This window comes from Theropithecus gelada, chromosome 13 (genome assembly GCF_003255815.1).
Source record: "Theropithecus gelada isolate Dixy chromosome 13, Tgel_1.0, whole genome shotgun sequence".
NCBI lineage: Eukaryota > Metazoa > Chordata > Mammalia > Primates > Cercopithecidae > Theropithecus > Theropithecus gelada.
Window position 1 is genome coordinate 30,820,750 of NC_037681.1, and position 21,861 is coordinate 30,842,610.

Consider the following 21,861-nt stretch of genomic DNA (forward strand, 5'->3'; position numbering starts at 1 on the left):
CCTCTTGCCTCCTTCTGCAGCGCCGCCAGGTCCACAGCGCCCGCCAGATCCACAGCGCCCGCCAGGTCCACAGCGCCCGCCAGGTTTGATGTGGGCTGAGCCACACCGTCACTCATTTATTCATTCATTCTTCACAGCAGGCACTGGACCCTGGGAAGAGCTTTGCTGGAGGAAGCGTGGTGCCAAGGACCCATGTCCTCACTTCCCCCTGAGTAGACAGTGTCAGGTGACTCTGCTGCAGCCTCCAGGGGCTGGCAAGGGAGAGGTACGCCACCAGGGAAGGGAATTCCAGACAGCAGGCACCAAGAGCCTCATCCAAGAGAAAGAGAAGTTCCCTAGACTCCCAGGCAGGGTGAGCCGAAGGGCCTTGGAGAGTCCCTGACGTCCCGTTTCATAGGAGACTTCTCTCACAAAGTGAATCAGCTCAAATACGGAAGATGGAGAAATGGAAAACAGAAACAGAACAGAACCTCCGCTTGCTGGGTGGACGTTAACTGAATCCTTTTTTTTTTTTTTTTTTTTTCTTTATTGAGATGGAATCTCGCTCTGTCACCCAGGCTGGAGTGCAGTGGCGCGATCTCTGTTCACTGTAACCTCCACCTTCTGGGTTCAAGCAATTCTCATTCCTCAGCCTCCCGAGTAGCTGGGATTCCAGGCACTGGCTACCACACTTGGCAAAATTTTTGTATTTTTCGTAGAGATGGGATTTCACCATGCTGGCCAGGCTGGTCTGAAACTCCTGACCTCAGGTGATCTGCCCACCTGGGCCTCCCAAAGTGCTGGGATTACAGGCATGAGCTACCCGTGCCATCCGACCTTAACTGAATCTTATCACACATTCCTTTGGAAAACGAATCCCCTGTGACAGGAAACCAGCCATTTTCCTGGTGAGACCTGAGCCCTCTACCCATTCCAGCATAGTTAACCTGGGACTCTCCTCTCCTCTCTTTTCTCTCCTCTCCTTTCTCTCCTCTCCCTCCTGTTTGGCCTGCTTGCTCCGTCCTCCCCGGCTTTCTGTCTCTCTCCTCACTGCGTGCCTTTGGACATTCTGAATATGCTTTTGTTTGCCTGTCCAGCAGTATTCCCTCCACGGTCTCCTCCTGGGTATCTGGTGTGTGCCTTGCATTTTCTGCGGGCTGGGATCCGTAGGAATGACGTAGCTGGACACGGGTCCTGAGCCTGTTGGCTGGGGGAACTCCTTTTCTGTCATACTAGATGAGACAGGTGAGACTGCCCTGGAAAGCCCAGTGTGTCTGGCCTCCCCAGTGCTGGCCGGTGGCCAGTGTGGTTTTCCAGACGAGTCCGTGGGCTCCCGGGTGGGTGTTTGGGCTCGTGGGGAGAGCCCAGGCAATGGTTGTAGAGGGGTGGGGGGGGGATGGGTGGATCCCAGAGAGAGAGAGAGAGAGCAGGCTGGTTCCACTTTGGCCTCATCGTCTAATGAGGAGAGTGCACAGATCAGTCATGCTTTGTTTTGCTCTGTCTCTGGAATTTTAATCAGTTGCCCTAATTGCCTTCAAATTATTGGAAGGGAAAAATGCCAGCGGAGGGTCCTGACAGATCCCAGCTGTCTAGTTGAGGACTTATCTTCTCATTGTTCTTGTGAAACCAGTCAGGTTTAGGGACTTGAGGTGGATGATTCATTAATTCTTTTAAACTGATTTCCTCAGCCATGTACATATGTGTGAAAGCCCTTCTTATGTTGTCAGTATTACCCTAATACATCAGAGGGCTTCTCATAAGGCGACCGTTATCTTTTGATAATCACATAAATAACATTTCCATAGTTCTCGAAAGCTTGCCAGATGCTTTCATGTACATTAGCTAACGTCTTAATTTTTCTTTTTTTTTTGAGATAGGGTCTCACTCTGTCAACCAGGCTGGAGTGCAGTGGCATGATCTCAGCTCACTGCAACCTCTGCCTCCCAGGTTCAAGCGATTTTCCTGCTTCAGCCTCCTGAGTAGCTGGGATTACAGGTGCCTGCCACCACGCCTGCCTAATTTTTGTATTTTTAGTAGAGACAGTGTTTCACCATGTTGGCCTCAAACTCCTGACCTCAAGTGATCCACCTGCCTTGGCCTCCCAAATTGCTGGGATTACAGGCATGAGCCGCTATGCGTGACTGACATTAGCTAATTTAATTCTTACAATAATCTTATGAATTGGGATTCTCATCTCTCTTTTAAAATGAGGAAACTGAGGCTCAGAGAGGTTAAGTCATGTGCCCAAGATCACATAGCTAGTAAGCGATGGGCAGGGCTGTGGAGCTGGTTCACTTGTCTTTGCTGCCATTGCATTCAGTTTGCTCTGCCAGCAAGTCTGTTGAGCATCTGCTGTGTGCCAGCCTCATGGAGGCAAACGGAGCTTCGGAACCCAGGTGTCGAGAATGAGCTGTTGGCATTCAGTCCTGGAGTGGCAGCCTGGGGGGCGGGGGCAGGAGTGTGGGGGCAGCAGTTCAGGGAGGGCCACATGACAGCAAGCAGAGCCTCGAATGCCTGAGTCCTGGCTCCAGAGAGAGGCCAGCCTGAGCTCTGTCCTGTGGGTAGACCCCCGGGAATGCAGGGGGCCAGGCTGAGCAAGAGGAGGAGAGAACAGGGAAGGAGCGGGTCTGCTTCATTCTTTCGGGAAAGGAAAGGTGAGCCGGGCGAAGGGGAAGGCCTCCACGGTGTTTGTTGTCACATTCTGCCACTTGGCAGCCTCGCTGGGGACATATCAGCCCCAGGCTGCTTATCTGCAGGTCGGGATCCCATTTCTGCTGCTTTGGGAGAGAAGGGAGGGCAGCCCTGAGGCATCCCAAATGCGAGTTTGTTCATAGAGGGGCTCTCCTGGCACCTTCCCCAGCCCAGTCGCTGAGGAGGGAAGCCGGAAGCCCCTGTGTCAGGTAGGAGCGCTGAGTCATGAGACTGGGTTGAATGGTGGCTTTTGCACAGCTGTGGCCTGTGTTAGGATGAGTTTGGACCATTCCTGAGCGGAGAGGGACCTCAGAGGCCAGTAGGACTGGGGAATCCCTGGCCCAGAGAGGGAAAGTGGTTTTCCCAGAGTCACACAGCGAGGTGCACCTTTGATGGTTCTCTCAGTGGCTCACGCCTGTAATCTCAGCACTTTGGGAGGCCAAGGTGGGAGGATCACTTGAGCCTAGGAGGTCGAGACTGCAGTGAACCATGATCATACCACTGCATTCCAGCCTGGCCGACAGAGCAAGACCTTGTCTCAAACAAAATAAATAAATAGAAATAAAAAATAAAGCCCATTATCACTCTAACCTATACTGTATCTGATTTTTTTTCAGGTAGGCTTGAGATAGGAGGGTTGTTATTTTTTGTAAGTGCATTAGGGGGCAGAGTGGTGGGAGACTGAGTCCCTTGGAGCCCCTCTGAGTCCACTGCCACACCATGGCAAGAAGAATATTTCTGACTCGGAGAGCTCCACAGTGTGACAGGTGGGCAGTAGCTGCTGCGGGTGCTGGGCAGAGGTTTACTGTCCAGCACCTCCATTTCTGCTGCTCTGATGACTTGGGTCAACTGAAGAACCTTGGGGCTTTCTTGGCTGTTTGTAGGAGCTTCCAGAAAGAATCTTTTGGGATGCTTCTGACACAGTCCTGGGTATACCCTCTACATGTGGCATTTCAGGTTTGGAGAGTCATGTGGTGTAGCTGTATTTCTGGAAAGTGTGTGACCCGAAGCCGCCTCCTATCAGAACCACTGGGGAGCTCACAAGCTAAAGTGCAGATTCCTGGGTCATCCCAGGCCTGCTGAAGCCAAATCTTTAGGGTGGGGCCGGGAATCTGCATTTTAAACAAGCTCCATAGGTGGCTCTGAGGTCAGTCACAGTTTGGGCACAGCAAGGCTGGGGAGCCAGGCTCGTTTCGGATCTCCAGGCCTCGTGTGGGCTGCGTGACCTTGGATGAGTCATTTCCCATCTCTGAGCCTTGGTTCTCTGGTCTGTTAAGTGGCAGTCTTGCCCCTTCTGTTTTAGGGACTGTCGGAGTTGCCTGCTTCTGGTAAGCGTTTAGGGCCCTGAGCCGACTCAGCTGGTGCTCAGGGAGGCCTTTACTGTGCCTGGTGATTCAGGGTGCGTGGCTGGGTGGTGGGGTGGGACACACAGGGAAGGGCACTGGTCCCAGCATGGTGGGGCAGGCCACCTGGAGGAGGGGTGGACCGTAGGAGTGGGTTATATTAGGGCCTCCAGGCCTCAGTTTGGGAGGAGCTTGCAGTGACCTTGGAGAGGGTAGTGACCTTGTCCTCCTGCCCTGCCTTGGGTGCACAGGCTCCCCGCACACAGGCAGCAAAGGTCCTGGAGAGCACCCAGAGCGGGGTGCCTGCCTGGGGTTGAGTTTGGGAGCTGGGCCCACAGCCCCCACTTCTGCCTGGTAGCCGGGGGTCCCTCTAGGAACCTGAGGTGTGTTTTCTTGAGCAGTAAGGACTGGACAGAGCCCTGAGGACCGAGAGGTGAGGGCGATGCCCCCCTACTCCTTCCCCCAACCTCCTGGGAACGACTGCCGATGGCGGGGAAGGGAGGGGCCCCAAGGCCAGTGATGTGGAATGCGATGGCCAGGGAGACAGAGGCTGGAGGCTGTGTGGGGCACGAGGAGGCCTATCGGGTAAGTCCCGGGGGAGACTCCTCACTGCTTCCCTTGGGCTGGTTTCCATGGAGCTTCCCTCCCAGGCCCTGACTGCCTCCTTTCCTAAGGGCCCGCCTCCTTTTTTTTTTTTTAAATTTGGAGACAGTGTCTCACTCTGTCACTCAGGCCGGAGTGCAGTGGTGCTATCATGGCTCACTGTAGCCTCGACCTCCCCCAGCTCAGGTGATCCTCCCACCTCAGCCTTCCAAGGAGCTACAGGTGTGCACCTCCACACCAGACGAATTTTTGTGTATTTTGTAAAGATGAGTTTCACCATGTTGCCCAGGCTGGTCTTAAACTCCTGGGCTCAAACAATCCTCCTGCCTCGACCTCCCAGAGTGCTGGGATTATAGGTGTGAGTCACTGCACCTGGCCGTCCCTCCCCTCTCAGGACCAAGCCCCTCCTCCTCAAGTCCTGTCCACTGTGGGGCCTTCTGCAGTGTGGGCTTGTGCATCTCTGTGATGTCACCCAGGTGCCACCAGGTGTGCGTGTCCTGATGCCTCTGTCCACCAGCCTGAAAATCTCCCAGAGTTCCAGGTGCTTGGAGGAAGGGAGTCATGCCCCCCTCCCCCAATCTCTACATGAGAGAGTGTCCGCACCACCCGCCCTGAGTTCTGAACTTTGCCGCCTCATGTACGGAAGAAGAAATGGAGGCCTCTAGGGAGGTCTAGGCCTCCGACCCTGACCTTGCTCCTCTTGGATGGTGGTATTTCAGGACAGCTGGCATCTTGGTCATCCAGTGGGTGCCCTCACTGTGCACCTGCCTCCAGGTGGTGGGGTGGTACTTGCAAGAGCCTGAGCCCCTCCTCTGCGGCATGTTCTTGGAAATAAATACACCGTGTGTCATGGAGGTGGACAGACGAGGTGCCAGCTGTCTGTGCAGGAGTTGGAGGTAGAGAGGGTCGAAGGCTTGGGGAGGGACAGGTGGGTCTCCCATGGATGGCTTTTCTTGGAGGCTGCAGCCAGGAGCCATTGTCTCTCTTCCCACCTAACCTTGGGTTGTTCCCCTTCAGCCCTGCATTGTGATGTCCCGCCCAACCCCCAACCACACACCTCCCTCCCCCTTAGCTGCTTCAAAGCCTAAGATATGGCAACAGCTAACAGGAGCTTGGTGGCCCCGCCCACCCTCCTTCAGGCTTTCTACACCCACCTATGTGGGCCTTCCTGTGTTCACTTCAGTGATGAGGCTTGGAGAAGAGGGTGTGAGGGGGTGCAGGTGGCCCTCTGGACCGGACTCAGGCCTGCTGCATTCTGGGTTGAGGTCCTCTTGCTCCCTTTCTGTGAGCGAGCCTCGCCTGCTGGGTGCTGAGCCCACACCACATGTCCTTGGCCTCCTGTGGCTATACATGATATAGACCAGGGGTGCACGCCTCGTGAGGAGGCACTCACTCCCCCAGACACGCTGAGTACTCTTTCCTCGAGCTCAGTGCAGTTCGTCCACATTTTCCCAGCAGCACGCCTCCCGCAGCGTTGTCAATATTTATTCGCAGTCGCCGCTGCCTCCCTCCTGGACCGCCTGTTCCCCAGGCCCTGTCTGGTGGTGGCCGGCCTTGGGGAGCCGGCCGCTCAGCACAGCACCGGGCACCGGGGCTCAAGGTCGGTGGGTGTGTGTTTGGGTCCGTTAAGGAGCAAAGTTTCATAATTTCTTTTCTTTTATTATTATTACTATTATTATTATTATTATTTTGAGACAGTTCTCCCTCTGTCGCCCAGGCTGGAGTGCAGTGGTGTGATCTCAGCTCACTGCAACTTCTCCCTCCCGGGTTCAAGCAATTCTTGTGCCTCAGCCTCCTGAGTATCTGGGACTACAAGCACCCGCCACCACATCCAGCTAATTTTTGTATTTTTAGTAGAGACGGGGTTTCACCGTGTTGGCCATGCTGGTCTCGAACTCCTGACCTCAGGTGATCCACTTGCCTTGGCCTCTGAAAGTGCTGAGATTACAGGCATGAGCCACCATGCCCAGCCGCTTAATTTGCTTTAAATAAAGATCTGGTTCTCCCAGATGAGGTTCACAGACAGCTGTTCCAAGAGCACATCTGTCTGGCATCAGGAGACTCACCCATACCAAGCTCACAGTGCTGGCCGTGATCCGACTCCCGCCCCGCAGCTCAAGCTTGGTCTGGAGACCTTCTCTGGTGCCTGCCCTGGCTCCCAGCCTCGGGCTTCCTGCACTGTGCGCTTCCACTCCTGTCTTCTCCACTAGGAGCTCTGTGGTGTGGGCTTCCTGCACCCTCACCTCTGGGCCTCCCACCACAGCACGGTGTAGGCACCAACTATTTCACTGCTAGATCCAAGGATGCTGGGGCCGGGGGCAGCTCTGAGTATGTCTCATACAGTGACCTTGTTTGAGGGGGCTGTGTAGGCCCAGGATTTTCCTGGGGTGGGGGATGCCAGGTCCCTCGATGTGTTAGGACGAGGACGTTGGCTCTGCGAGGAGGCTGCCTGAGATCCTACAGTGAGGCTGGCCCTGCCCTTGCTCGCCCAGCTGATCTGACACCCTCCAGATGGCCCGACAGACAGGGAGGAGCATCTGGTGGAGGACCTGGATGTGACCCCTGAGACATGTTGGGGAGTCGGAGGGAGATTGTTCTGTCTGGAGATTTCCCATTGCTTTTTCAGTTTATTGTCATCTGCTTGGGACTTGAGGGTAACTTCGTCTCTCAAAATAGGCTGAGAATTTTTACAGTTAGATATTTAATATACGGATGATGGGCAGATGGTAGTGTGGTTTTAAGGGGGGATTGTGTTGTTGTTGTTGTTTTGAGATAGAGTCTTGCTCTGTCCCCCAGGCCAGAGTGCAAGCTCAATCATAGCTCACTGCAACCTCAAACTCCCAGGCTCAAGTGATCCTCCCACCTCACCATCCCGAATAGCTGGGACTACAGGTGTGCGCCACCACGCATGGCTAATTTTTTGTGGAGATGGGATGTTGCCATGTTGCCCAGACTGGTCTTAAACTCCTGGGCTCAACTAAAATTTTAATCTCCAATTCATACATTTCAGAAAGTATAATAATATGTAAAGCAAAATCATAATAGCAGCAACAATCACTGTCATCCCACGAGTTGGTTTAGATGTAAATTTTATGCTTCCTAGCGAAGATGTAAATTTTAGGCTTCCTAGCAAAAATTTGTCGAAAGTGCCAGAAAAGCCCTTGTCCCATATCACAGTCCCATGACCCACACTCACATGGAAAGCCTTGGAACTGATGTCAGCGTGAGCCCTGTGCTGGAGTGGAGGGTGACGGAGCTTCGGAGATGAGCAGCCTCTACTGCTGAGCAGTCCCTGGGGCCACGCCCTGGCCCTGGATCCCCAGGCAGTGTGGGGTGTTCAGGATTCCTCATGTGACCCGTACCCTGCCTGCCCTGGGACTGTGTTCCTGTGGGCTTGCATGTGTGTATGTGCGTGTGTGCCCATATGCATGTGTAGGTGTGTGCAGATGTGTGTACAGGTGTGTGCATGTGTGTATATACGTGTGTAGGTGTGTATGTGTGTACATGTGCATTGTAGATGTGTATGCACATGGTGACATCAGTTCCAAGGCTTTCCATGTGTGTCCATACACATGTGTAGGTGTGTGCCTGTGTGTGCATATGCACATACACATATATAGGTGTGTGCATGTGTGTGCACATATGCATGTATAGGTGTGCATGTGCAGTGTGTGTAGGTTTGTGCATGTGTGTGCATGCATGTGTGTAGGTGTGTACAGGTGTGTGTGCGTGTCAGCACACGTGTGTCTGCTTTCACTAGGCCAGAGCTCCTTGAGGGCAGGGTGGTTCCCAACTCTGTGTTTCCCCAGCTCCCAGCCCTGACCTGGCTTTTAATCACACAGTAAGTCGAACCCACTTTGGGAGCCTTCTGACTCCCCCAGACACACTGAGTACTCTTTCCTCGAGCTCAGTGCAGTTCGTCCACATTTTCGCAGCAGCACGCCTCCTGCAGCATTGTCAATATTTATTCATGGTCGCCGCTGCCTCCCTCCTGGACCGCCCATTCCCCAGGCCCTGTCTGGTGGTGACCGCCCTTGGGGAGCCGGCCTCTCAGCACAGCGCCGGGCACCGGGGCTCAAGGTCAGTGGGTGTGTGTTTGGGCTTGAACTGATGTGTGTGTTTACTGAGCTTTCTCCGCAGCCTGCTCCGGCAGCTCCAAAATGGCATTTCAGGAATTGAATTACCGACATTTCAGTACTTGCAGAATCCAGGAATAGATTATTTGATTGTATCTGTTGAAAGTCATTACCGTAACTGGCTTCGTTTTCTTCGTGAACATCTAAACCGAGTGGGGAGAGACCGCAGGGGAATGCTGTGGTGACTTGATTTTCCCAAAAGCACATCTCCCAAGCTGGTGGCAGCCGATGGCATCGCCCTGTGACTGGGGGAAGCCTGAGGACTCACGGTCACCTCAGGCCGGCCACCTTCGCGCTGGAACCTGCCCATCACATCGACAAGCCCTCTCAGGCTGAAAACCCTGTGCCGGGGTGGCTGCAGCAACACAAGGATTCCCCTCCAGCTCTGTGGTGGGGGGAGCGGAGGGCCATTGAGTCCTGCCGTGTGAGTCACATAATGCCCGTGGCCTGATTTCTGTGCCCTGATCTTGCCTCTTAGCGGTTGTTGACCTCAGGGCTCACATATCCCTTGTAAGGGGTTGTGACGGCTTCCGCAGCCATGTGGCTAGTTAGATTTTCCTCCAGCCCTTGAGGAATTCTCTCAGGATTTTCCCTGGCCTCGCACATCTGCAGAATCTATAGAGGCCCTACAGGAATGTCTGCCTCCGAGTCCATAGTACTTGCCGGCCTGGGAGGCTGGATCAAGGTGGATGTTGACACTTGGTGGGGCTGGAGCCCTGACTTCCTGGCTGTCTCATAGCTCAGGCCCGTTTGACAGCATTCGCGAGCACCTGTCCCAGGCAGGAGCAAGTTCAACAGCAGCAAGGGCTCCAGGCAGAGGGAGGTGGGCTCTGATAGGGCTCAGGGGCAGCCTAAATGTAGCAGAGAACTGAGAGGGGATCCCTGAGGCCTTCTTGGAGGAGGTGGTGGTGAAGCCAGCTAACTTTGTCTGTTGGAAACTGTCCTTATTAATCAAATAATAATGAATATGCTGTGTTTGGATCCACTAGGGAAAGCTGAAATTGAGCTGAAAGGAGGCATAGATTCAACCAGGCCTGAATTGGTTGCGCATTAAGAAGTTCAGCTTGTAATTTTGAAAAAGGAAAAGGCTCTGGCCTCATTAGGCTGCCCCCAGTGTGTCCTTGAGACCTCCTTACTCCTTGAAATGTGCTTCGTAACGTTGTGGAAAAAACAACTTTCCCCTTCTATACTTAGCCCTTATCTCAATGTGCAGGCGCCTACCTGGCCCACTTATCTTCAAGAAATGTGCTGGGTTAGGCCTCAGGAGTGGCAGGCACACAGATACTGTATTTGGCCTTGGCCTTCTGCCCAAGTGGAGTCTCTGCATTCCTTTGTATGCCTGGGGATGCCTGGCTAATCTGTGCACCCTCTTTCCACTCTCCTTCCTGCATTTCTCCTTCCCTTCAGTAGTGGCTCCCTTCCCATTCCCCAAATCGCCTCTGCTTTTATCTTCTTCCAGTCGAATTCCCATCAGTCGTGGAGCAGGTGGGACACCTGTGTATGTTGCGGGGGCACAGAGAAGCAGCCTGTGCTCGCCCATGCCTGCCTGCAGGTGCATGCTTGGGACTTGGCAGTGGGGAAGACTTTGGGGTTAGGATTTCCAGGCTGGCTTGACACTGGCCTGTTTTGTTCCAACCCATACAAGCCCTAAACCCTCATGTGCAGATCCTGCTGGCTGTCTGGGGAACACTTAGTTGGATGCAGGTAGGAAGAGGCTCCAAGGAGCAGAGGAGGGGCTGGCCAAGAGCCAGCTGCTTTGTCTGACCCCAAGAGCAGGGTCCAACACGTGGGAACTGAGCAGTGGCTGTAAGCTGGCCCTCAGGCAAGGCTGCCCATGATGCCAAGGCACATAGGGCAGACTCCAGATGATGGGGCCACTGCTGGGCCTTTTGTAGGGCACAGGAGCCTGCCAAGGGTTTGTTTTGGAGCCACCCATACAGGTGTACCAGCTGTTGAAAAATCCCAGAGATGTGGCGCCCTGCTTCTGGGGGTCTTGGGGGCTCTCAGGTAGCAACAGCGTTCTGGGAGGACTTGGGCTCAATTTCTAACTTTTCCACCAGCTTTTGGCTGTCCTTCATCCCTGCGGGGCTCAGTTTCCTCATCTTCAAGCTAAGGGGGCCCATCTAAGGTTGTCACAGAATTGGATGTGTGACGGGGCAGCCCCCTTCACCTGTGGGATCCGAGGCAGAGCTGGCACCTCCAGGCTGCAGGGTCCAGTGACCTGGCATGGAGCTAGCAAACAGAGGAGGCCAGTGGGCAGGTGGGTGTTACCAGGGCCTGGGGCTGCAGAGGTGGAACCCTGGGGCCAGGCAGAGTGGGTTTGGGGTGGCATGTGGTTTGTGTGGCCCTCATGGGGGCCCCGCTTGAGTCATAGGAGTGTATGGAACACCCACTCCATGCCTTCTGTCATTTGCGGTTTGCGTTAGTGGGTCTGGCTGGCCGCTGGGGTTGGAGGGGAAAGCCAGTGGGACTATACCTCATCTCCTTGGAGGTGACTGTGCCCCCAGAACCGAGTGGACAAGCCAGGCTTCTGTCCACACCTGCCCCCTGTCTTTGATCCTTTTCTGGCTCTCCTCCAAGAAGAGCTTTTCCTAAATCATCCACCCTGTTCACCTTGTGCTTCTCTGTGTCCTCTGAAAGCAGAGTTTCACCTGGGCATTGAGGCCCCAGGTGCAGGCCCAGGGGATGGGATGGGGTGGGGTGGTCTCTGACTGGATAGCCCCACCTGGGAAGGAAGCCCCCAGTGTGGCCCTGCCTTGACTGTGACCTGGGGGTCCTGTAGAGCCCTGTGTCCTGTTGCAGTGAGGGGTCAGTCAGTGGGAAGAGTGGACGATTTGGAGACACCATGTCTGTCTCCCTGATGCCAGTCAACACTGTTGCCTTTGTTCCCAGGGTAGCCTTCCCCTTGCCTTCCATTCCAGACTCCTCCTCCTTCTAAGATTCCCCATTCACCTCCTAGAGGAGGCCACCTGAGCGTCAGCCAGGCGCTGGACCTGGGCCTGCCCGGAAAGGTCCCTGGGCCTGGTGTGCTCCGGGAATCTCACTGCCATGGAGGACAGGGAGGGATGTGGGTCCTTCAGGAGGTCTGGCTTTGTCCGGGAGGTTTTCTGCTGCTCACTGGCTTCGGTCAGGGCTTGGCTCTGTGCAGGAGCCTTAAGCCAGCGGGCCCAGCTTCCTCCTCCAGGCCTGCCGGCGCCTCGGATGTTTCTCTCCTTCTTAGAGGGTGTTTCACATCCTTTCTTTTGTTTGCCCTGATTATTTTTGCAGATGAAGGAATACACACAATGGTCATCTTTGTCTTATTTGAAAGCCAAACATGTTGCTTACACGTTGGGTACACAGCGAATATGTATCAGTCCAGCGCTTTTCACCATCTGGCCCGGTTTTAGTGTTGCTTTATTTCTGGTCATTCCTCAACTGGGGCTAAAGATCAGAAAAATCACATCTCCAGGTCCTGAGCCATGGCGAGGAAGCTGGATGGTGCCCTGGGCTGTGCGTCTAAGGTAGGGGAGGAGGGATGTCGGTGGGAGAAGCCTCATGGGGGCCCCGCTTGAGTCACAGGTATGTATGGAACACCCACTCCATGCCTTCTGTCAATTACAAAGCACCTATTATGTCCTGGATACTGTGCCCAACGCAGTGGACACATTGATGGGTAAGGCATAATCCCCCCAGGAGCTCCCAATGGGATCGGGGAGGCAGACAGGCGAGCATATGACTGTAACACAGTGGGGCAAGTGGCGTCACCAAGGCAGGGCCCAGCCGCAGCCTTCCCGTAACAGCTGAGATCAGCCTGGAGAGCTCTTCCTCCCCGCCCGGAGGGTGGCGTGGGTCCCAACGCTCTCTGTCAGCCACGGCCAGAGCACACCTGTGCTGCTGCTCAGAAGGGCGTCACCTGTGGAGACAGTGACAGCTGCTCCTGGTCCCTGCCCCAAGGACAGGATCTGGAGCCTGTGGGTGTGTAAGGAGCCAACTCCCTGGCCCAAAAACTGTGGCCAGTTCTGGAGAAGGTGACCAGGCTCTGGGTCCCGGACTGTGGCCCCCCTCCTGCCTCTAAAGCCCCTCTTCTGGCCTCCATGACTTCAGCCCTCCCGCCCCCAGAGGGAGGGATCAGCCCTACAAGGGACCCGAGAGAGGGAGCCTCACACACAGGCACTGCCTGGCTCTCCTCCAAGCTGGCCTGAGCCCTGGGTAGCGTTCTGAGGCTCAGCCACACGGCTGTGCAGGGCGGGTGAGAGCAACAGCCTGAGAGCTGCGACCCAGGGCTGGGGTTTTCCTGGAGCAGCAGGAGGGATGAGTTGGGTTTCTGTAACTACATGGGCCAAGAAGAGGGAGAGGATGCTCTGGGAAGGAGAGTGGCTTTGGGCCAGCATTTGGGCCAGTGGGACTCGGAGGCGAGGGAGGTGGTAAGATCCCCTGCTTGGGATGAGAGGCAGATGGGGAAACTGAGGCTTGGAGCAGAGGGAGGGGCAGGGCCTGGACCCCCAGCAAGTCCCAGTTCATGATGGCATGCTGCTTCTCCATGAGTGAGACATGAGGGGGTCACAGAGGCCCGGAAGCATCGGCATTATCAGATCATCTGACTCGATAATAGAAAAATTAAAATTTAAAGTCATTGAAAGTGACGACTGACAGAGATGTTCCTAGAAACTGGAGATTGGGTGCTGAGCAGATCTCAGGGTAGATGATATCAGACACATTGTCCCCTGGGCTGAGGTTTTGTTTCGTTTTGTTTTGTTTTGTTTTTTAAAGTTTCAGAATTCTAAGGAAAGAATGAAAGGCTTCTCTATTCTTGAGGTGCTGGGGTCCCTCAGCCTCCACCGTCCAGCCTCAAGCAGCTGCCCCCTCTCACCTGGTCCTCAGCCTTCTGGAACCAGACAGGTCCCCCACAGTGGCCCAGCCCACGCCACCAGCACCACCCCCAGAGGTTTATTCCGTCTTCATGCAGTGGGAGACTCAGCCCCGACACTGGAACCTGTCCACTTTAGCCCCAAGGGATCTTATCGAGGTCAAATCTTTGGAACTCTGGGCCCTTGGGAACTTCTGGGTGAGACAACCCGGCCATCACAGGGGCTCCTACGGGGTTGACTTTATGATGCATTTGGGTCATGAGGTCTGTTTTTTTTGTTTTTTTTTTTTGTTTTTGAGACGGAGTCTCGCTCAGTCACACAGGCTGGAGTGCCATCTCGGCTCACTGCAAGCTCCGCCTCCCAGGTTCATGCCATTCTCCTGCCTCAGCCTCCCAAGTAGCTAGGACTACAGGCGCCCGCCGCCACGCCCAGCTAATTTTTTGCATTTTTAGTAGAGACGGGGTTTCACTGTGTTAGCCAGGATGTTCTCGATCTCCTGATCTCGTGATCCGCCCGCCTCGGCCTCCCAAAGTGCTGGGATTACAGGTGTGGGCCACCGCGCCTGGCCATGAGATCTGTTTTTATCCCTTGGGCCTCTAGGAAAGTCCGTCCTGGCCAAGTCCTCAGTCCCCTAGTCTCATGGCTGACTGGCCCTGGAGCTCGGGTGGCCTGGCCCGGCCCACCTGCTTCCCCACAGGCAGCGGCTCTGGCTTCTGCTGCCTGAAGTGCTCCAGGTGCTGCAGGCTCCTTCCTTCAGGGCGTTCTAAGTCCCCTGTCTTGAATCCCCAGTCTCAGCTGAGTCCTCCTCGAGGTCAGTGGGACAGAACACCAGAGCCCTGGGGACAACGGGCTGCGTGAAACACTTATTTTAATTATAAGAGTTACATAAGAACATATCAGAAAATTGTCAAAATACAGGGCAAAAAAAAAAGTCACTGATGGTCGCCTTCTCACACTGTCACACAGTGGTGTGTAGCCTTCTGGTCTTTTGGTGGTTTTGTAGCAGTATTGGCACCTGCGTTACAAGATTTCATGTTGACCATTCTTTCATGTTGACCATTCTTGTTTTTGCTGTGGTCTTTAAGGATTACAGTGACAGCCGTTCCTCTTCAGGATGCAAGGAGACTGAGCCAGCCCTCAGGGAGCTGACGGTCCAGCAGGGGACAGGGCAAGAGGTGCGGTGGAGGGCAAGGGGGCCCGTGCGGGGGACAGGGCAAGAGGTGCGGTGGAGCCAGACCTTGCCCTCCAGAAATACAGGGAGACGGACACAGGTGTATTTAATTCAAATACAGCATGTGGTTCTGAGAAGGCTTCTTGGAAAGGGCCTGGGATTGGGTTGGCACCAGCAGGGGGGACTCAGAGCAGAGGCAGCAGTTCCACCCCATGGCGTAGAGGAGGCACCCTAATCACTGCCTTTCAGCCGCAGCCCTGCCTGACGTCATCTTTTTTGTTGATTGTTGTTGGCTGATGTTGGCTGTGGACATGTCCTCCACCAGAGTGGAGGACTCCGTGGGACCAGACCACTTGTCCTTATTCACCCAGAGAATAGGTGCCTTAAAATACTGACTGGACAGAAGGAGGAAGAGACAGGCGGTGGGCCGTGTCACGGAAGAATTCCCTGGGCCAGCCGCAGAGGAGTAGGCCTTGGCAGGCAGCTGGGAGCCTGGAGGGGAGTTGAAGACTTCTCCCATAGTCAGCTGTCTTTAGGGAAGAAATACTAGAAAGTCACAGAAAAGAGGTGGGGAAGGGGAGGAAAGCATTTCTACTCACAGTCCCGTTGGGAGAGGTAACATTTTGGAGTACAGCATGCCCTGCCCCAGCAGGCCCTGGCTGGATGCATATTCCTATAGATATAATTCTGTAAGTGAGATCATTCCTTATCTACTATTTTACAACCTGTTTTTGTGTTTTGTTTTTTTTCCATTTAGCAACACTTTGTTCTTCCCTAGAATTCACCAGGCAGGACAGGGCTGACGAAGGAGCCTCTGCCACCTGAACACTCAGTGGCCCCTCCCGGGCCTCGGGGCTTTCCTGGGGCCCTCAGCTATGGAGCAACAGCTCCCTGTGCATCAGAGCCATGGGGGAGGGGGGCCAGGGGGCACAGGTATGACCACCACTCCCATTTCATGTCCTTTAGGAAGCTCGAAGAAAAGCGGTTAGCCAAGAACACAAATTACGGTGATGTTGTTTGCAGTGTGGTGTGTTGACATAACATAAACTCTGAAGTCAGAATTGACATCGATTTGAGCCCCAGATCATCCTCTTAGCAGCTGTGTGACCTGGGACAGGGTGCTTAACTTCCAGACTTAGTTTCCTCACTATACAACAGGGACAGGGATCATGCCTTTCTCTGAGAGTTGGAGGAAGAAGTGAAACCAAACGCAGCCCTGTGATAGCCCCTTACGCGTGGAGGCACTCAGCAGGTGCTGGCTCCCATACTGCCTGAAGGAATCGACTGACAAACTCTCAAATTCATGAAATAATTCAAGAGAGTAGCTGCGGAGACAATAAATTATATTAGCTGATGTGGTTTGGATGCATGTCCCCTCCAAGTCCATGTTGAAATGTGGTCCCCAGCGTTGCAGGAGGGGCCTGGTGGGAGGTGATTGGATCAGGGGAGGGGGCAGCTTCCTTATGAATGGCTTGGGCCATCCCCTTGGTGATGAGTGAGAAATGTGGTCAATTAAAGGAGTGTGTCACCTCCCTATTCTTTTGTTCTCGCTCTTGCCATGTGACATGTTGGCTCCCCATCGCCTCCCACCATGATCGTAAGCTCCACCAGAAGCAGATGCTGGCACCGCCCTTCCTGTACAGGCTGCAGAACTGTGAGCCAATTAAGACGCTTTTCTTTATAAATTCCCCAGTCTCAGGTATTCCTTTGTAGTAATGCAAACAGACTAACACGTTAGCCATAGCCATTTATTAACATAATTTTAAATGATCTCAGTCTTGTGCTGAAATTGTTATGTTGGTGGTTACACATTTATCAAAACTTAGTGACCTGTACACCTACAAAGGATGAATTTTATTGTGTGTAAAGTACACCTTAATAAACTTGACTTTACAAAAAAAAAAAAAAATCCTTTTTTTTTTTTTTTTCTTTCTGAGACTGAAGAAATCCTCCCGCCTCGGCCTTCCAAGTAGCTGGGATTACAAGTGTGCATCACCACACCTGGTTAATTTTTATATTTTTAGTAGAGACGGGGTTTTACCATGTTAGCCAGCCTGGTCTTGAACTCCTGACCTCAAGTGATCTGCCCATCTCGGCCTCCCAAAGTGTTGGGATAACAGGTGTGAGCCACTGTGCCCAGCCTTTATATCTCTTGACTATCACAAAATGCTTATTTTATTTATTTGCCATAAACTGAGTATTTTTACATACTGTATTGTAACCTGTTTAATATAATAATTAATCAGATATGTTGTCCCATGTTATTAAAATCATCCCTTGTGGCCCAAACTTGAAGGCAGCACTCTGTCCCTGGGTGTGCACCCTAACTTCTTTAACGAACACCCTGCTGTTCAGTGCTGAGGCTGCATCCCTCTAGAAAGCGCTGTTGAGAGGTGCCACGCAGGTCGTACCACCTCGAATGGCAGGTAGAAGGCAGCTGAGCGGAGCCCCAGCAAACACACCCTTGCCCCTGAGCCAGGCCCCGACTGTACTTTTCCATTGCTTTACACCAGCAGCGCTTTACCTGGACAGGTGTCTGGATAGTGCTTGCCAATGTAACTGGCATTCTGCCAGCTTCTCAACTCTGTGGACACCGGTGGACACTGGTGCAGTCATCAACTCTCACTCACCATGGGCACCTGCTGTGCCCACCTACTGCCATCTGAGTGTCACGACCACACCCCCATCCCCATCCTTTCACGCACTGTCTGCCCGCACACACTCTTCCATCCTCTGTGGACAGGGCCCCTGCCACCTCTGAAGCCCCCTGCTGTCTCTTGGCAGCCCCCTCCTCCCCCTGGCTCCCATGTCCTGCCCACCTCCCCGCACTGGCACCTCCTGAGCAGTCCTGGCTGAGCATCCACTCTGAGGGCAGCCCCTGGCTGGGCACCGAGATACAAAGCGTTATGAGGGTGTTCTGTTGAGGAACTGAGTCCAGTGTGGACAGAGAACACAGAAACATAAAGGAACATCCAGAATCACTGCAGGGTGGCGAGCCACCGAGGGGGGCCAGGCACAGGACAGGACATTCAAGGGCGGCAAGCCACCGAGGGGACGGGGCAGGCATGGTGAGGGCTGAAGGGAGTGCAAGGAAGGAGGGTTGGAGGTGGCGAAGATGCTGGTTGAGGGCACGGATGAGGTGGGGAGGCGTTTTGACTTTGGACTGAAGGTCTTAACTGACCAAGGTGGTAATTTCTAGCCCTGTGACCTCAAGACAGGCTGGACATTGGAGGACGGGATGACACTGGCTCTTCTAGGGTAACTTGTCTGGGTTTAAGGTTCTTGATGGGGTTTAGGACATGGTGGGAACCTAAGGATGGTGCCAGCGTCTGAATTCTCTGCCATCTTCCAGAGTCAGGACTCTGCAGCTACCTTGCCCAAGAAAAAGTAGAGAAAGGTGGTTTCATGTTTTCGGGTTTTTTTTTTTTTTTTTTTTTTTTTTTTTTTTCTTGACTGCTTTGAAGGGAAGTGCGGGACTCATTTGCACATACAGTTAACATTTTCAAGGCTTGTGCAGGGCCAGAGAGATTTGGTTGCAGCTGTTAGTTTTACTTCCTGTCCCAATAAAGGAGGGTACTTGCCTCAGCCCTCGCCTGCTGCCATAACAAAGCTCCATGGACTGGGCCGCCTAAACGCAGACACATGCTCAGCTCTGGAGGCGGGAGGTCTAGATCAGGGCATCCACATGGTCAGGTTCTGAGGAGAGCTCTTCCTACTTTGCAGGTGGCTTTTTTCTCTGTGTCCTCCTGTGGAATGAGAGCAAGCTCTAGTCACTCCTCTTACAAGGACACTAATACCATCATGGGACCTCACTCTCCTGACCTCACTGCAACCTAATTACTTTCCAAAGGCCCCACCTCCTACCACCATCACCTTCGGGGTTAGGGCGTCTGTGTACACATTTGAGGAGAGGGCACGGCCATTCAGTCCGTGGCCATACTGCATGTTTTGGGGAGGGACTGGAGAGAGGCTGCTGTTTGCTGGGCACCTGAGCGGGTTATAGACGTTAAATCCTCATGGTAGAAAATGTGGAAAATACAGAAACAATTATAATGCATAATCCTACAATTCAGAGATCATCATAGCAGACATATGGGTCCATTTCTTCTGGTCAGTATTCATTTATAGCGAGGCAGACAGACCCATGCTGTAATTGAGTCATGCTATGTATTCGTTTCAGGTCTCGCTTTTTCTTTCCACTTAAGACCATATCATTCATTTCCTGTGTCATTAAAAATATTTGTGGTCGGGTGCAGTGGCTCATACCTGTAATCCCAGCACTCTGTGAGGCCAAGACGGGCAGATCACCTGAGGTCAGGAGTTCGGGACCAGTCTGGCCAACATGGTGAAACCCCATCTTTACTAAAACTATAAAAATTTGTCCACCTGGGCCAGTGCGTGATTCCGAAGATTACATTTGAAGTCCAGCCTTGCAGCTTTCCAAAAACCTGTGCCTCCCTCTTTCTGCTTGTAAATATCCCTCACGACTGGTTTCCCAGAAACATTGTAAGGATGAGCGAGGTGTTGCTTGTGGAAGTTACTTTGGAGGGAAAGTGTTTGTGACCCCAAGAGGCACCACCCATGCCTTCTGGGAGTGGCCCATGGGGCTCCTGAGCGTGGATGGACGTGGAAGGGGATAGGCCTGGCTCCTTTTCTTGGTTGGCTGGGCTGGCCTATGGGCAGGAGCTATGGCCGCGGCTGACACTTCTGCAATGGGAGCTGAGCAGTGGTACAGTTAGATGGCTCCGCAGACGGTCCGATGGCCCAGCCTCCAAAGCCTTGAGTGATAGGATGACCGTGACCACTGGATGTCTCTCAATAGGCTTTGCCTGAACCATGCCAGCAATTCCACCATCTGCTTTATAAGCCCTGGTATGTACATCAGATTGGCTAAGGATGCAAAACTGGAATGCTATTAAATTCCAGAGGCTCTGGTCACTTGAAAAGATGAGCTGAAAATAAGATAAAATTTCACAGGGTTAAAGGCAGGCTTTGCACTGTGGTTTAAGTTTAGAGTCGTCCATTCATGACAGTGTAGGTTTGGGAGAAAATAAGATTGGAGAGGCTTGAGTGCACACTCGGAACTCGTGGCTCTTTCTTAGTCTGTCCACGCTGGCTGTACTGCAGCCCCCCTCAGCTGGAATCAGGAGTGGCCCAACCATGGGTACTTTGGACAAAGCTCCCCGAAGTCAGGCATGCCCTCTTGTTAGGGAGGGTGAACTCCCTGACCCAAGTCCACCTGGAGGTCCAGGCAGGAATTAGAACCACTTCAGAAAAGCTCTGTACAGATTTAATGGCACGAGTACCTGTGGCTCAGAGCTGCAGACCGAGCGTGTTGTGCAATTGTTGGGCGGCTTTTCCCTTGGCCACAGTAGATTTACAATTAAGAAAAACAAAACCAGCTCTGTCAGAAGTGTGCAAGGTTCGCTTGGTCTGGAGACAGCAGCTTCTGTGCTCTGGGTAGTGAGGAAGTGGATGGGCAGGTTGGCAAATAAGCCACATGCATGTTCTGTGGGCTCAGCCCCCATCTTAGTGGGCACACCAGGGCCCACGAGATCCGGGGACTATTTATGGAGGGTGTGCTGGCGCAGGGGCGTGGGTGGGTGTGTGCTGCTTGTGTTGTTGAATTGGGATTTTCCCAGCCAGACCAGTCTGCTGGGACAAGCCTTCTGGCTCTGGGCCAAAGGCCTCCGCAGCTGTGACCCATTCAGACCTAGAAAGCTGGGGGTGCTGACTGTCACCACCCAATGGCCTCCATGGTGTGTCCACAGAGGGCCACCTTCCTGCAGGGCTGGGCTACTCCTGACTGGGTGTAGGAGCTTCTTGTAAAGTCCGTAGCAGGGTTGCTGCCTACAACCCACCCCTCCCCATTTTCTCTCTCTCTGCGTGACTATTATTCACTCTTCAATTCTCTGTTTAGATGTCACTTCCTCTGGGAAGCCTTCCCAGATTCCAGATGGGGCTGGAGGCCCTTCTGCAGACTCCCCTGGCATCCTGCACTCACTCACCTATGGCACATGTCATTGGCCACGAAGTCTCCTGGGCACTTATCACACTGCGGGTTCCTTGAAAACAGGAATTGCTCTTGTTCTCTGTTGCATCTGTAACACTTAGGACGGTGCCTGGCACATAGAAGGAGTCCAATTAAGAATGTTTTGAATGAGTGAAAGAGTGCCTGAATGAGACTTCTATTCCAGCGTGAAGACCAGCCCACCACCCTGATGAGAAAGTTCGAGTGTGGGAACCGCTGGGGATCTTGATGGCCTGAGTCCTCTGGATGTGCAGGACGGAGGCAGCCCCTGAGTTCTCATGGGGGCTGGTGGGCAGAGTGGGGCCCCATGATGCCTGAGGGCCTGGTCTGAGGTGTCCAGGTGCCCCTGAGGTGCTCACTACCTGGCAGATGCATGTATCTGTGAAATACTGGATAGGCCCTTAGTCTAACCAAGGAGGCATCTGAGCTCCTTAAAGGATTCTGCAAGGATGTCATGTTGTGCTTTGAACAGTAGAGACGCGGGTCTGCTGAGCCTCAGCTGAATTCCGCGCAGGGACCTTGAGTCTCCCTTCCCACTGTGTGGCTCCAGCAAGTCTCCTCCCGCCTCAGGTCTGGGTTTCCACGCATCAAGTGACAAAATGGATGTGATGCTCCTTCTGGACTGTAATGTACACTGCGTGGAGATGTTCGTGTCCTGTGTAGACTGGGCGCTGTCACATCAGGCAGGACTACAGGGACAGTGTTTGTCATCCTGTCTTCTGGGCAACTTGGGGTATCCTCCCTTTATATCACCTCCTGCCCAGGTTCTCTGTGCCACCAGAACATAATGTCATTTGGAATCCCTGATGGAACATTTTGATGGAACAGTAAAGATTGGTCCTGTGTGATCTTAAAGTCAATATGGCTTAAAAACAAATGGCTGTCAGGGAATTGTAAATCAAAGCAAACACCGATGAGAATGGCCCAAATCCAGGACACTCAGCACCAAACGCGAGGGAGGACATGAAGCCACAGGAACCCTCACTCACTGCTGGTGGGAACGCAAAACAGTACAGCCACCTTGGAAGACAGTTTGACAGATCCTTAGAAAGCTAAA

At 53.4% G+C, this 21,861-nt stretch overlaps 1 protein-coding gene across 7 annotated transcripts in view; it reads left to right on the forward strand.

Annotated features, from left to right (window-relative positions):
• The window catches only part of HPCAL1 (hippocalcin like 1), a 121,479-nt gene that overhangs the window by 56,287 nt on the left and 43,331 nt on the right, over window positions 1-21,861 (forward strand). The window contains exon 1 of one of the 7 annotated variants that reach the window (XM_025354128.1): window positions 8,531-8,696. The exons of 5 other annotated variants lie outside the window; for them this stretch is intronic. The gene's annotated coding sequence lies outside the window, so the exon portion shown is untranslated. Of the gene's footprint in view, window positions 1-8,530; window positions 9,177-21,861 lie in introns of those variants that run through there. One more of the 7 variants, XM_025354127.1, reaches the window with a different exon arrangement.